This window comes from Phacochoerus africanus, chromosome 14 (assembly GCF_016906955.1).
Source record: "Phacochoerus africanus isolate WHEZ1 chromosome 14, ROS_Pafr_v1, whole genome shotgun sequence".
Classification (NCBI taxonomy): domain Eukaryota; kingdom Metazoa; phylum Chordata; class Mammalia; order Artiodactyla; family Suidae; genus Phacochoerus; species Phacochoerus africanus.
The window spans coordinates 51,705,850-51,720,269 of NC_062557.1; positions in this window are offsets into that span (position 1 = coordinate 51,705,850).

Genomic DNA, 14,420 nt, shown 5'->3' on the forward strand with positions numbered 1-14,420 from the left:
CCAGAACTGCCAAAGCAATCCTGAGGAAAAAGAACAAAGCTGGAGGCATAACCCTTCTGGACTTTAGACTGTACTATAAAGCTTTAGTAATCAAAACAGCATAATTCTGGTACAAAAACAGACACATAGATCACTGGAACAGAACAGAGAGCCCAGAAATGAACCCATATACTTATGGCCAATTAATCTCTGACAAAGGAGGCAAGTATATACAATGGAGAAAAGATAGTCTCTTCAACAAGCGGTGTTGGGAAAGCTATGTGCAAATCAATGAAAATATACAAAAACATACCAAATGCATATCATATACAATTCTGCATACATTATACAAAAATATAGAAAAATAACCCCCCAAATATAAGAAATGACACCATAAAGCTCCTAGAAGAGACATAGGTAAAACGTTCTTGGACATAAATCACAGCAATATTTCCTTAGATCAGTCTCCCCAGGCAAAAAAACAAATTAAAAAAAGCACAAATAAACAAATGGGACCTAATCAAGATCTTGTGCGCAGCAAAGGAAATCATCAACAAAGTAAAAAGACAACTACAGAATTGGAGAAAATATTTGCAAACGATGTGACCAACATGGAGTTAACATCCAAAATATACAAACAGTTCATATAACTCATTATCAAAAAAAATCGAACAACCCAATTAAAAAAAACAGGTAGAAGACCTAAATAGACATTTCCTTAAAGACGACATACAGATGGCCAACAGGCACATGAAAAGATGCTCAACATCACTAATTGTTAGAAAACTGCCAATCAGAACTACAGTGAGGTATTACCTCACATCAGGCAGAATGGCTGTCATCAAAGAGGCTACAAATAACCAGTGCTGAAGAAGGTGTGGCAAAAAGAGACCCCTTGTACACTGTTGGTGGGAATGTACATTGGTGCAGCCACTATGGAAAACAGTATGGAGGCTCCCTAAAAAACTGAAAATAGAGCTACCATATGATCCAGCAATTCCACTCTGGGGTATACATCTAGAAAAGACAAAAACTCATTTGAAAAGATACATGCACCCCAATGTTCACAGCAGCTCTTTTTACAATATCCAAGACATGAAAACAACCCACGTGCCCACCAACAGATGATTGGTTTATATATATATATAGGAATGTTAGCCATAAAAGAATGAAATAGTGCAGCAATATTTATGGACCTAGACAATAGCATACTAAGTGAAGTCAGAGAAAGACAAATATTCTATGATACCACTTATGTGTTAATCTAAAAAATAAGACAAATGATTCTCTATAATAAAACAGAAACAGACTCACAAACATAGAACATACACTTATGGTTACCAAAAGGAAGTGGGGGGGAGAGGGACCAAATACAAGTATGGTATCAACAGATAGATACCACTAAACATAAAATGGATAAGCAAGAAGGATTTACTGTATAGCACGAGGAATTGTACCAAATGTTTTGTAATAACTGTAATGGGATATAAAATGCAAAAAAATAACTGAATCACTATGCAATGCACCTTAAAATAACACAATATTATAAATCAACTACACTTCAATTAAAAAAAAAAAAAACAACCCAGTATGTTTGCCAGAGTTGTCAATTCCCCAAGAATTGGCACTATATGTACTCCATGGATAAAAAAGAAAAACGGGATTTTCTTCCGAAAGCATCTTTGAATTAGAGGTATTAGAAAGGTCATGAAATCTTCCATATTAAACAGAATTTCTGTTTTGTTTAATTATAAGTAAGTGCTTACAATAACCTAAGATAAGAAAATACAAATACCAGCTGAGGCTAGGTAGAGATGATACCCCAAATTGACAGCGTTTTAGATATGAGAGTCTTTAGGAAAAGTTCTCATTAGGCTAAAAGAAAAGGAAATAAATGTCAGAAGAAAATGACATCTTAAAACTTCACAGTCTTTGAAAAGAGAGCCAAATCGTTTATATTTATTACCTTCCACAAATATATAACACACATTAACTAAATTAGCCTCAAAGTGACAGAATCTTATTTTGGTTTTCATGATGTAAAAGGATATTTTTAAGTAAAATATACGTATTACTCAATAAGTTATAAAACATTTAATTAAAAGACAAATATTACATACTGGAAGTTTCTCAAAAACCCAAAAATAGAACTACCGTATGATCCAGCAATTCCTCTTCCGGACATATATCCAAAGCAAACAAAACTACTAATTCAAAAACCTACATGCACCCTAATGTTCACAGCACCATTATTATTATTTTTTTGTCGTTGTTGTTATTGTTGTTGTTGTTGTTGTTGCTATTTCTTGGGCCGCTCCCGAGGCATATGGAGGTTCCCAGGCTAAGGGTCCAATCGGAGCTGTAGCTGCCAGCCTTCACTTCAGCCATAGCAACGCGGGATCCGAGCCGTGTCTGCAACCTATACCACAGCTCATGGCAACGCCGGATCGTTAACCCACTGAGCAAGGGCAGGGACCGAACCCGCAACCTCATGGTTCCTAGTCGGATTCGATCACCACTGCGCCACGACGGGAACTCCCACAGCACCATTATTTACAATAGCCAAGATATGGAAGCAACCTAAGTGTCCATCAACAGATGAACAGATCAAAGAAGATGTAGTATTTACACGCAATGGGATACTACTCAGCCATAAAAAAAGAATGAAATCTTGCCATTTGCAACAACATAGATGGCCCTAGAGGGTATAATGCTTAGTGAAATGTCAGAGAAAAACAAACATGGTGTGTTATTACTTATATCTGTTGAACCTAAAATAATAAAACAAACTAGCGAATATAACAAAAAAGAAACAGACCTACAGATATGGAGAACAAACTAGCAGTTACCAACGGGGAGAGGAAGACAGAGCTAGGGAATTAAGAGGTACAAATTACCGTGTATAAAATAAATACGCTAGAAGGAGATCTTGTACAGCACAGAGAATACAGTCAATATTTTATAACAACTATAAATGGAGTATAACCTATAAAGTTTTTGAATCACTGTGTTGTACACCTGAAACTAATACAATATTGTAAATCAACTATACCTCAATTAAAAAAGATAATACACACTGATGAAAAAAATAAAATCCATACACATTAACTGTGCAAAACAAGTTATTCATACAAATTTCCTCAGTATTCTTATTTCAGAATACATCCTTTCTACCTCTCCCAAGTTTTGGGAGAATCAAAGGGAAATTTTTACTCGTCCTTGCTGAGTTATAAGCTAAAGAACAAGTATGTGAATTTAAGTCAGGCCAACTATTAGTGGTCATAAAACTCCTTAAAAACTTTATAGCGAGACTTTAACACATAGAAGAACTTAATATTAGTACAAGAAAACTGAGAGAATCATATATATATATATATATATATATATATATATATATTTTATGGCTGCACCAGCAGCATATGGAAGTTCCACAGCCAGGGATCAAACCTGAGCCGCAGCTGCGACCTACACCACCGATGCCACAGACGTAGCGATGCCACAGATATAGCAACCAACCCAGATCCTTAGCCCACTGCGCCACAGAACTCCAATGATGATGTTTAATGGTATTAGTTTAAGTGTACTTTCTAAAATTCTTGATTGTTTATAAGACCTTAATCTAAACCAAAGTTGAAGTAATTGAGTGATTTTACTTATATGAAGGCTACACTGAAATTAAAAATCACAAAGTAAATAAAGTACGTGGTTGTTGCACAGCCTCCAGATGTCTTCTTGAGTAACACATATATTAAAATATATATATATCATATATTTAAAAAATATATATATATATTTAGATGAGCCAGTAAAACTCTTTAAAAAGAACTCATGCTTCCCATACTGATGTGTTTCTCAGTCTCAGCGAGGGGAGAATATTCTGGGTCCTGTGAAGGGCCTAGCATTTGAACGAATGGGATTTATATACTGGGACGAACTCCGCATTCTCATGTCTCCACGTCGCAGTTTCTTCCTCTGCAAGATGCCAGGGATTGTATGGCATCTAAACGTCCTTTGTATCATCCTGTATCTGGCAGTTAACTGCCCAACCTAACAAGCTGTTAAGAATCACACCCCGATGTGCCAAACAACATACTGAACGCGGAATCTCTGTGAAATCCACCTGGATCGACCATTTCAGCCTGGTGTAAAATAATACTCCTTTCTCTTTGGCCGATCACCCTGAAAATCTACTTCCCAGAAAAGTCCTTGGAATTGTGTTTATATTAATAAACAAACTATCTCTAATCTTTTCAATATGCAAAACTTTCTCTTTTGGAATCCGATTTCACGTTTACATGTGTTTTACCTTGACTCGTATGCTGTATCTGAGAACACGTGCCGCTGAATGCTGGGCTCCCATCTGATTACCGGTTCTTGTTAAGGGGTGGGTCCTGAGGGGGGTTAGTGTTTGGGGTCTCCCTCTGGTGAGGCGGTAGCAGCATGTCTGCGCTAGGGAGAGGCAGCCTCTTCAGGGAAGGAGGGGCAGGGAGGCTCATCCTAACGAGGTGGATGCGAGGGGCATGACTCCCTTTCTTGAATGCACTTAACTGTGGAATTTTACCCAGTGCGGATGGCTAGAAGATAAAGTTCTAGGAACTTTTTCCCCAAGCAACAGCTCAACCATCAAAACAAGATCAGCTATAACTGGTTTTGGTTTGAATGTTTCCTGCATCTGTGATATCAGAGGAGGGACAAAGAGAAATTAATAGAGAATTTTTGCATGCAGTGCCTGGAGGCAGCTTTGTCTAATGGTCTGACAGATAGAACCAATGTGGCTTCCCAGGGTCAGTGAGGGCTATTTTGGGTGTGATGCTGTCTCTGGCATCTCCTGCACAATTTCTCTGGGGGAAGTGGGACGTCGGGGAGCTGCACTAATAAGTACTTTTCCAATTTTCCCTTGGTCACCTCATTGCCCGTATGAGTTTATAAAGCTCTACACTTATCACTTGGTAATTTTTTTAAAATTAATCACTGTCTCCCTTTTTCATTTGTGTAGCAAACTTCCAAGCCTATACAGTGTCTGTCACAGGGGAGGAAAGCGGGAAGTTCTTCTTCTTCTTCTTCTTCTTTTTTTTTTTTGTCTTTTTGCCTTTTTTAGGGCCGCTCCAGCAGCATATGGAGGTTCCCAGGCTATGGGTCTAATCGGAGCTGTAGCCACCGGACTAAGCCAGAGCCACAGCAATGCGGGATCCGAGCCACATCTGTGACCTACACCACAGTTCACGGCAACGCCAGATCCTTAACCCACTGATCAAGGGCAGGGATCGAACCTGCAACCTCATGGTTCCTAGTCAGATACATTAACTACTGAGCCACGACGGGAACTCCCAGTGGGAAATGCCTCAGAAAAGGTTTGGGAACTCTCCAAGTTTTCTGATTTTCCCAGATAACCCATCCCAATGATCAGTCTCACTAATTCCTCATCAGTCCCCTGGATCCTCTATGATGAGACAAGATAATGAGAACTCAACGGACTCTGTGATTCTTCAACCCATGAATCCTTATACTTTTTTTTTTTTTAACTTTAGCTCAGCAGCTACAAGTGAAGACAGATTCTCTGAGCATGGCAGAGCTTTAGACCCAGTGAAGTCTTTACTATTTCAAGTCCTAGGAGTAGACTGCAGAGCTGAGAGAGAGAGTACAGAGCGAGAGATCTTTCAAGTTCAAGAACACCCTTATTCTAAAGGATGGTCCAGAAGGAGAAACCAGCAAAGGAGACTGACAAGAAGAGAAAGAAAAGAAGGAGAGGGAGACACCTGAACCCAAGGGTGTATGTTACAGTGGGATAAATTATATGCATTATCAAATATCCTACACGAACAGCTACTCAATAGGCAAGAGTAGGGCAAGGAAAACCTTTCCGATTTCACAAGTACATTGTGTTTACCTGGAATCGTCTTAAGTGAAAAAAAAAAGATATCAGGAGTTCCCATCGTGGTGCAGTGGAAACGAATCCGACTAGGAACCATAAGGTTGTGGGTTCCATCCCTGGCCTTGCTCAGTGGGTTAAGGATCCGGCATTGCCGTGAGCTGTGGTGTAGGTCGCAGATGCGGCTCGGATCCCACATTGCTGTGGCTGTGGCTGCGGCTGTGGCGTAGGCCGGCAGCTGTAGCTCCCATGAGACCCCTAGCGTGGGAACCTTCATATCCCACAGGTGCGGCAGTAAAAAGACAAAAGACAAAAAAAAAAGATATCAGATGAGCTCAAGGTAGGCTGAGAGGATGGGACATCAGCTACAATTTGCAGGCAGAATTCACTTCCCCTCCCTTAAGTCAGCAGGAGACTGGAGGTTCACCCTCCAGAGAAACTGGGTCTGGACTCAGGACACTTCGTCCCAGCTGAGGATGGGAGGGGAGGTAGTCTTCAATGCAGAGGGATTAAATCTACAGGATGAATTATGAGATTCCCCAATTCCCTTCCCACACCAAATGCTGATGGCAAGAGTCTTCCTTCCGGCAACAGGAAATTCCTATCTGATGAATCTGACAATCTTGAGAAAAGACTTAGAAGTACCATCAACTGGGTTTTTCCAATGAAAGAGCAAGGCTGGCAGCATGGAGGGAGGTCTGCTCCTCGGCAAGTCTCGCCCAGACTCACAGAACTTCTATCTGCTCTTTAGTGCTTAGTTTTTGGGAAAGACAGTCTCCAGGAAACCACATTCTTTTCCTCCCACCTAACCAGCCACTCCTTCTTAGCCTTCTTGGCCAATTCTCATTTATCTCCCCAACTCTGAGGTTGGAGTCCTATCTTAATGCAGGTTCTCAGGAAAGAGGGATGAAATGGAGACGGCACGCTTTCGAGAACATACCTGTGACGCAGTGAAGGAGCCGGGCTGGACCCATGAGGAAGTTGACCAGAGATGCTGATCACACAGGGAGCTCTGGAGCTGGAATGGTCCTTCAAACTTTCCCCACGCGGAGGCAAAGAGTCTATAGGTCTCTGTCCTCCCATGTTGACCATGGATTTGATGTGGGCTGTTCCTGGGCAAGGCTGTAATCCTTTAAGAGGCAGCTCCCTTTGACTCAGCTGTTAGCCCTCAACTCTTGACAGCTGGGGAGAGGAGCGGCCCCATCCTGACAGGGGATCTGTGTTACACATCACCCGCATGGACCGCAAGGGCTGTAGCTCATCCCTTCTCACGAGCTCTGTGACCTCAGCATGGTTTAAAACACCTTTTCTACACAGCGACTCCCAGATGTGCCTTTTTGGGCTGGACCTCGGCCCTGAGCTCCAAGTTAGGTTACCCCTACAATGGGCACCTCCAACCTAGCATACGCACAAACAAACTTCTGCTCTTTCCCTTGGGACTCACATCTACCGAGATGATCAATAAAGGAAAACTCATTCTTAAAAATCTCTCAGGTCAGATACCATGACTTCTCTATTCGTCTCCTATCTCGTATCCAACCTGTCAGCAAATCCCGTCTGCTCTTCCCACAACACATATTCACAATCTGCCCGTTCTTCTCCCCGTGTCTCCTCCTCCCATCTTTGTTCAAGCACATGGCAGCTCTTCTTGGATCACTGCAATATCTCCAAAGAAGTCACCCACACGCCCTTCCTCTCCACAGCTGTTCAGCGCTGCCATTAACTAAGTCACCTGGCTTCAAACCCCTTCAGTGTCTTTCTTATTCAGAGTAAAAAGTGAAGACGATATGGTGGCTCCCAATTTCCTCTCTGAGCTCACTTTCCACTCTCCTCTCCGTGCTTGCTCAGCTCCAGCTAAACAGGCTCCTTCAACATTCCCACGTTATAGTCTTTTCACTTGCTGGTCCCTCAACATGGAATGCTCTCCTTCCAGATACATCCATGGCTCACATCTCCTTTAGGGTTTTACATAAACGCCACCTTCTCAGCAAGGGTTTCCCTGAACTTCTATTTAAAATTGTAAGCCTCCCCCTCCATCCTCTCCTACCTGGCTCTCTTATTCCTCCCCAGTGCTTATCACTGTCCAACATACTATGTGTATAACTTATTTGTTTATTGTCTGTCTCCTTGCCTATAACCTCTGAGCTCCATGTGAGTAGAAATTTTGCTTTATTATGTTTTGTTCACCGATGTACCCTCAGTAGTGGTGGGTCAAGGACAGCGTGGTAGAAATGCCTCTCTCCAAATGTGGGACTCTTGTTTATGCACCAAACCTATAAATCTGGGATGCTGGAAGAACTGAAGGGTGTAATATACATATATATTTATTTTTGAGGGAGAGAAATTTTAGTTCACAGTTGAGGTCACCGTACAGAATTTGAAAAATATGTTTAAAATTCAAACCTGGGAGTTCCTACTTTGGCGCAACGGGTTCGGCAGTGTCTCTGGAGCACTGGGACGCAGGTTCAATCCCCAGCCAAGCACAGTGGGTTAAGGATCTAGCATTGCTGCTGCTGTGGTGGTTAGGTCGCAACCACGGCTCAGATGTGATCCCTGGCCCGGGAACTCCATATACCTCGGGGTGGCCAAAAATAAACATTTAAAAATTGTTCTTTTTTGTTAATTGCTTTAAAAACTAAAGAATAAATACAAATGACTACTGTCCATTAGTACATGATTTTTACTAGAAATTTTATCTTATAGGGAAGAGGAAACTCCTCCACTGTGTGTCAAATAGGGTATGTTACTAGTCCCCAAAGCTTGTAAGAGTTTCTGGCAGAGATGGACGTGATCAATTATTTGTTGGGTGAAAGAATAAGCTGAGAAGCAGGGGATCCTTCAGAAGAGAGAGGAAGCGAATTCCCACGATGATGGTGAAGGGCCATTCATGTGTGAAAACATTCCAGGGCTATAGAATTGGGAAGACTCCTAGGAGGATGAAAAGGATGTAAATAATATATGTCCATTGTTTGTCTATTGGAGCAAATAGCTTTCAGATTTTGTGATGAACTCTGCTTTATTGCATGCAGAATGTGGTTTAACAAGGAATGGTTGAAATTCACCTGTGATATTTGTGCATCAGAAAAAAAAAATTAGTACAAAAACATTCCTAAAGCTGCAATTGGAATCCACAGAAAAATTCTGTTTAGAGTATAATTTTCCACATTATATAAAACTTCAGTTTCACATCTAATGCGCAGAGCAAAGCCAAGTAGTATTTTTTTAAAATAAGAATGAGATGGCATTAAGATGAATTAACTTTAGACAAAAGTCTGTCTTTGTTTAAAATGCTTTAAATGTAACATTTATTATACAAACGAGTCACAATATTTATAACCACCGACACATTTAGATTTGAATATGTGGAAAAAGATCAAAGTCCATACCTAATTTTTCAAAGTATCAGTAAAATGGACCAATTGTCATTTGGCTTCTCCTTTATTTGAAAACATCAATTTTACTGCTTTTCCTTATATATAGCTTTGGTTGGAGTATTGACCCTGAAAATAAGTTTTTATTAAAAAGTATCAGTTCAAAGTGAACTTGACAGTTGGGTGAACTTGAAGTCAGATGTCTCCCATTTCCTTCTTGACAAAAAATAGTAAGCTAAAATACTATCAAAGCTCTTAGAAGTATTGGCCTTATTAAATTTATCACTTCTGATTTTGGGATAATTGAATGTGCCTCACAAGAGTCACTTTTCCTGTTCCTCTTCATTCCGTTGCCTTCTGGTTTCATAGATTTTGTTGTTGAGAAGTCAGCTTCCAGACTTCCTTGTCCTCTTTGAAAATAATATTCTCAAATTTGTGGCTTGTTGTCTTTCACTAGTTTTGGAAAATCATTGACCTTATTTCATCAACTATTACTTTGGGCCCATCTACTTTCTTCTGAGGTTGTCAGATACATTGCTATCTATGTGGCTCTGCGGAATTACTCCACTTATCTGGAGGGGAAAAATTTCAAGATGTATTTTTCTGACAAATACTTCTAATCGAGAGTTATTGTGTTGTTTTACGATGCTAACTTTAACATACTTTACAGAATCCATAGCTGATTTTGGTTCCTTGGACTAATGTGGATTTGAGGTAATTAGTGAGTGAACTTAGTTTACTTGGAGACTTGTATTGAATTGAAACTCCAGGAAATGACAATCCCTAAACATACTAATCTTTTATTGAACAGTCAGTAAACCTCACTTAAAGGATATTGTTTATTCAGTTCTACGGAGGGAGAATCTTTTGGGTCCTCTTAGGAGACACGGTGTACGGGCGTGTGGGTGGAACATATGCGATGGAATTAATCCAGCACATTTATGCACCCACGTCTTTGAAGACCTTCTTTGGATTACGTCAGGAGTTTTATGGCATCTAAACTTCATTTGCAGGAGTTCCCATGGTGGCTCAGTGGGCTAAGAACCCAACTAGTATCCATGAGGATGCAGGTTCAATCCTTGGTCCTGCTTAGTGGGTTAAGGACTTGGTGTTGCTGTGGCTGTGGTGTAGGCTGGCAGCTGTAGCTCTGATTTGACCCCTAGACTGGGAGCTTCTATATGCTGCAGCTTCTGCCCTAAAAAAAAAAAAAAAAAGTAAACTCCATTTGCATCAAACTTCATTTGCATTTCAAAACTGCATCTGACTTCAGGTTGGCCAACTCAGCCAGTGTGAGAATCACACCCAGATGTGCAAATGATCTATACATCCACTAGTATCGACAGAGTCAGCCTGACATAAAATGATGTTCCTTTCACCTCAGTTGCTCATTCTCAGAAATCCATTTCCATAACAAGTCTCTAGATTTTTACTGACACAAATAAGCAAATTCTAAGATCCTCTCAGCATGCAAAGTTCCTCTTCCAGAATAGATGTTATATCTTACACCCTGGAATACTGGAATCCCACTCTGCTTACTAGCTAGTGATGGGATGGGAAGTGGGTCTGAGGGGAATTTTCAGTTTTTGCGAATGTTAATGTTTGGTTTTGACTTGTGGTTGCCCTGTTTTTTGAGCACATTAAGCCCTTCCTATGTGTGCTTGCTTTTGCCTGATGGTCGTACAGGCTCAAACACATCATTAAAATAAAAAAAAAGAATCTATATCTTCTTACTTTCCTTCCCCGATTCCCCACATTGTATGATTTTGATGTCTTATATAAGTGACTGCTTTCCAATTGTGGTTTCCTCCATCCTAATACTTCTTTTTCTCTTTTCTCTCTCTCTCTTTTTTTTTTTTTTTACTTTAGAGAAGCCCTTTCAGTATTTCTTTTAGAATGGGTTCAGTATTGCTGTACTCTTTTACCTTTTGTTTGTTGGAGAAAATCATTATTTTGAGGGGAATTATTACAATTATTTTCTTGATGGCGTCTGATGAAATGGTTACATTGTGTCTACACCAGGGAAGAGGAGTTTCTTCAGAGAAGGAGGGAGGGAGAGGCTCATCTCTAATGGGATGGATGCCAGGGACATGACTACCTCTTGGGTGTCCTCTTAACTGCGGAATTTCACCTAATGGGGATGGTCAGGAGATAACAGCTCCTATGAACTTTCTTTCCAGGCACCAACCCAACCGTCTAAAAAACCTAAGACACATGCAACGATACATAACTGTTTGGGGTACAAATAACATTCTGTTATGTAAGAGTCTTTGAAGGAAAGCATCTGGAGCTTGGCCAGCAGCTTTTTATTTTATTTATTTATTTATTTATTTTTTTGTCTTTTTGCCACTTCTTGGGCCGCTCCTGCGGCATATGGAGGTTCCCAGGCTAGGGGTCGAATCGGAGCTGTAGCCACCGGCCTACGCCAGAGCCACAGCAACGCGGGATCCGAGCTGCGTCTGCAACCTACACCATAGCTCACGGCAACGCCGGATCGTTAACCCACTGAGCAAGGGCAGGGACCGAACCCGCAACCTCATGGTTCCTAGTTGGAGTCGCTAACCACTGCGCCACGACGGGAACTCCCCAGCAGCTTTTTAAATGCAATGGTAGGCAGCGGTCAAATCTAAAAGAGCAGGAGAATGACGGTAATGACTCCACATTTGGTGGGACTCCCTGATCACCAGCCTCTGAGGGGATGGGGACTGAGGCGGAGGGAGAACGGGTTTCTTACCCAGGGTCTTCTCTGGTGAGGTGATGACACCATGTCTCAGCCAGGGAGGAGCAGCGTCTTCAGGAAAAGGGGGAGCGGGAGGTTTACGCCTAACGAGGTGGATGCCGGGAGCATGACCGCCTTTCTCAGATGCCCACTGAACTCTGGAACTTGGCCTAGTGGGGAGGGTCAGAAGGTGAGGTGTCCCGTGAAGGGATCAGTGAGCCCCGCCCATGGGGCTGCCTCAATAAGCTCCCTGCAATTGCTTCTGCTTTTGCTAACATTCCCCAAACAGTAAATCTCCATTTCTCTCGTTTGGTAAGTGTCTTGTGCTTGCCTCCTCCTTTGCTTTCTGCCAAAATCCCCACCATACATGCACGGCATCACCTGACTGTATGACTCCTTAAACACACACGACCCTCTATCAATAGGTTCTGTGTATACCCGTGCTCCAGTTTTCTCATTTATTTATTTTATTGACATGAATGAGGAGAGAGATTGAGAGAAAGAGAGAACCTCACCTGTACAGCTGCAATTACTTCCAAATCACGTCATTGGTACCTTTCTTCGTTTTCCATGAGGGCGGCAAATGTTTTTTCTTTATCTTTTATTTGCTTTACATGCTCATTTCTCTCATAAAATGAATGGATTTTTTTTTTTTTTTGCATTTCATTAGAACTTATTTCAGTGTTCCCAAGACTAAGGTTGATTCTGCGTATTTTCAAATGTGTTCTCCTCCCGTATGAGGATTGTGAGCTTCTGCTCATTGGGAGCCTGATCCCAACGACGTCCTTTAGAGACGAAGCGAAGTCTTTCGGCATGTCCATCCAAGCTGCCTCAGCAACACAACGGAGGCTGGTTTTGGAAAGGAGAAGGTCTTGGTCCGCTCAGGCTGTTGGGACAAATTAGCCAACGCCTTCATCCTGTCACATCGCTACCCTTTCTTTTGCGGCGGTGAGAACACTTAGGATCTTCTTCCTGAGCCATTTTCAAGTGCCTGGGGCAGCATTATGACCGATAATCACAACGCCACGCGTTACAGCCCCGGGATCGATTCATCTTCTAACTGCAAGTCTGTACATTTTGACCAACATTTCCCATCTCCCCGCCCCCCCATAACCACCATCCTACCCTTTGATTCTACAAGTTCAGCTTTCTTAGATTCCGCATATAAGTACAAACATACAGTACGTGTCTTTCTCTGACTTATTTCACTTAGCATAAGGCCCTCTAAAACCATCGTCTTTGTCACAAATGGCAGAATTTCATTCTTTCTCATGGCTGAATAACACTCCTCTGTGTGTGTGTGTGTGTGTGTGTGTGTGTGTGTGTGTGTGTGTGTGTGTGTGTGCTTGCCCTATATTTATGTGTTCCACTTTGGAACCATTCCTTTCTGCCTAAAAAAATTCCCTTTAGTCCTTGTATTTTCAGTAGACGTGATAGTGATGAACTCTCGTTTTCCGTTTGTCTAAAAATATCTTTACTGTGTATTTTTGAAGGATGTTTTCACTGAGAACAGACTTAGAGCTAAGAGGTACTTTCTCTTAGAACTTCAAAAATATCATTCTGGGGAGTTCCCACTGTGGTTCAGCAGGTTAAGAACTCAACATAGTGTCCGTGAGAATGCGGGTTAGATCCCTGGTCTCACTAACAGTGTTTCGGTGCGCTATGGTGTAGGTTGCAGACACAGCCTGGACCCTGTGGTGCTGTGGCTGTGGTGTAGCCCGGCAGCTGCAGCTGTGATTTGACTCCTGGCCTGGGAACGTCCATATGCTACAGGTGCAGGCTTAAAAGTATCATTCTGTTGTCTTCTGATTTCCATCATTTTTGTTGAGAAATGGAGATGGCACCTCAACTATTATTCCTTTAGTTATGTTTCCCCGCCACCCCACTCCAGGGTGCTTTTGTAGCTTTCAATTTGTCTTTTTTTTAAGCACTTTTGCTGTTATGAATCTGGGAGTCATTTTCCTTGTACTTATTCTGCTTGGGAGCTTGAGGTTCAGAGATTCTTGAATCTATGGGCTTACATCTTTAATCAGTCTTGAGAAATTTTGGCCATTACCTCTTCAAATTGCTATTGCCTAATTATCTGTTCTTTTAGAATTCCACATGTTAGAACATGTGTTCTAATTGTGTTCAAAATACTTATTCTATTTTCTATTTTTCCTTTCTCTATTATGTGATTATTCTCTTTTGACCCATTTTCTGGTTTATTAATCCAATTTTATGCTAGGTTTATTCTGCTATTAAGTCCACTTATTGAAATTTTTTATTTTTACATATTTATTTATTTATTTAATCTTTTTAGGGCCACACCCATGGCATATGAGTTCCCAGGCTAGGGGTCAAATCGGAGCTGTAGCTTCCGGCTTAGCCAGGGCCACAGCAGTGCCAGATCTGAGCTGCATCTACGAGCTGCACCACAGCTCACAGCAACACCAGATCCTTAACCCACTGAGCAGAGCCAGGGATCGAACTCACATCCTCATGG